The sequence below is a fragment of the Wasmannia auropunctata genome, unplaced genomic scaffold (assembly GCF_000956235.1).
Source record: "Wasmannia auropunctata unplaced genomic scaffold, wasmannia.A_1.0 LD333513.1, whole genome shotgun sequence".
In the NCBI taxonomy this organism is placed as follows: Eukaryota; Metazoa; Arthropoda; class Insecta; order Hymenoptera; family Formicidae; genus Wasmannia; species Wasmannia auropunctata.
In genome coordinates this window covers 1-1,921 of record NW_012029377.1, presented here as the reverse complement: position 1 = coordinate 1,921, position 1,921 = coordinate 1, and the positions used below count along the sequence as shown (strand labels likewise).

General features: G+C 28.3%; 1 pseudogene; it reads left to right on the top strand.

The window, feature by feature from the left end:
• The first annotated feature begins 432 nt into the window (after positions 1–432).
• On the top strand, positions 433–1,917 carry LOC105459824 (annotated as a pseudogene).
• Positions 1,918–1,921: the final 4 nt, after the last annotated feature.

Here is a 1,921-nt window from a genome sequence, read left to right as displayed (position 1 = left end):
TCTTAAAAGCAATTATAAACGATCAGGATTTGATAAGTTAATATATTTTTTTAACTAAGTTAAGTTAAAGTTAACAGTCTAAAAATTTAACTTAGTTAACATACAAGTTATAGTCCATAATAAAACTAATTGAGTTAAAAGTTAAGTTAATAAAAAGAAGTAATTGAAAAGTTAAAGTTAAATTTTTTCATTTTATAATTTTAGGGTTTCTAAATAAAGTTTCTAAATAAAGTATATATTTGTTATACTTATTTCTGTCGAGCCGCGGAAAGAGGACCGATTTCGAAAGATTTCTTGCAACGTGATTTAATGCAGAGCGAACAGTGATTCTTTCCCGTGGCCAGACTATATATTTATTATATTATTACAATTGCCTTGATGTGTATTCCCAAATTTGAGTTTGAAGACACTTAAACATGTATTTTATTTTGGGTTGACAAGAAGCATTAAAAATGTAACTTCAAAAAAGTTAGTAGATTAAAAGTTAATAGTTATCGATAAAAAGTAACTAAATTAAGTTAAAAGTTAAGAGCCTAGAATGTAACTAAGTTAAGTTAAAATTATTTAACTTTTTAACATAACTTTTATCTTTTTAACTTATAGACACTACTCATCCTGTATAAGCGGCGATAAAGGAAAAGCAGCGATATAATAAAGCTTAGAATTTAAATATCTACACATAAACAAAATAGGACACAGAAGGCTTTAGCGGAGACAGCTCTGGCGACCGTTCGAATAAAATAAATATAAATTCGGCTGTAAGACATCGACGCGTACAGACGTGCGACAATATCAGCATAAAGTTGAGTAAACTCGAAAAATACAGTCAGAACGGAGATATCACTGTTTAATTCAACATGACAAATATGAAGGAAGTTGCACCCTTTTACTATTCTTTAAACGGGGACACGGAGGAGGACAAGGTCGGTCTTACGTCATTTTCACTTTTTTCTTCAATTCCATAATTTATAATTCCAGAGTCTATAAATTTTATCTTCTCGTTTTATTATTGCTTATATTGTTACGAGGAATAAAAATCAAAAAGTTATAATTTTTGATATGCAGAAACTTTTGGAGCCGTTTAAATACATGTTACAATGTACTGAAAAACATGAATATACAAAGTTAACATCAACATTCAACTACTGGCTTAAAATACCATTCAATAGAGTTCGACAGATTGACGAAATAATATGTATTATTTACAACGTAAATATTCTGTAAGTTATGTTCAATGTGAAGTATTATCAAATTTTGTGTGTGTGGTGTGTGTGCGTGTGTGTGTGTCCTATATTGTGCGTAATGTTTTGTAATGCATGGAGAATAAGGTGATACACTTTCATAGTAAATTCTGTACGACATAAAAGTTGAATCTAATTTTCAAGATTCAAATTTGATAAACAATCTCATTGTGTGAAGGGTACTAAATTTTACACAATAAGATTAGTTACCAAATTTGAATCTCGACTATTAGATTTAAATATCGTACGAAATGGTATCGTAATCGAAACTGTGTCATCTTACCCTTATAGTTTCTTAGAAGTTATTATATGAAAAATATGAACATCTTAAATTAAATATTATGTGTTAATAAAAAATTTTAATATATCTTTAAATAATAGTCGCACCTGCTTTCCGAATTTTGTGTATATTTTTGTTAAAATTAAATATACATACGATAAAAATGGGTCACAATGTTTTACAGGAAAAATTACATTTTATTGTATATTTATACTACGTATATTACCCTTTTTTATATATGATTTGTACAAATTTTTATAAAATCATAAGGTTCTTTCGTTTCTCCACAGATTCGATGATGTTCAAGATAATTCCACTTTGCGAGAAAATTATCCCGTAGCCCATTCTATTTATGGATTTAGCAACACAATAAACGCTGCAAATTATGCGCAATTTATAG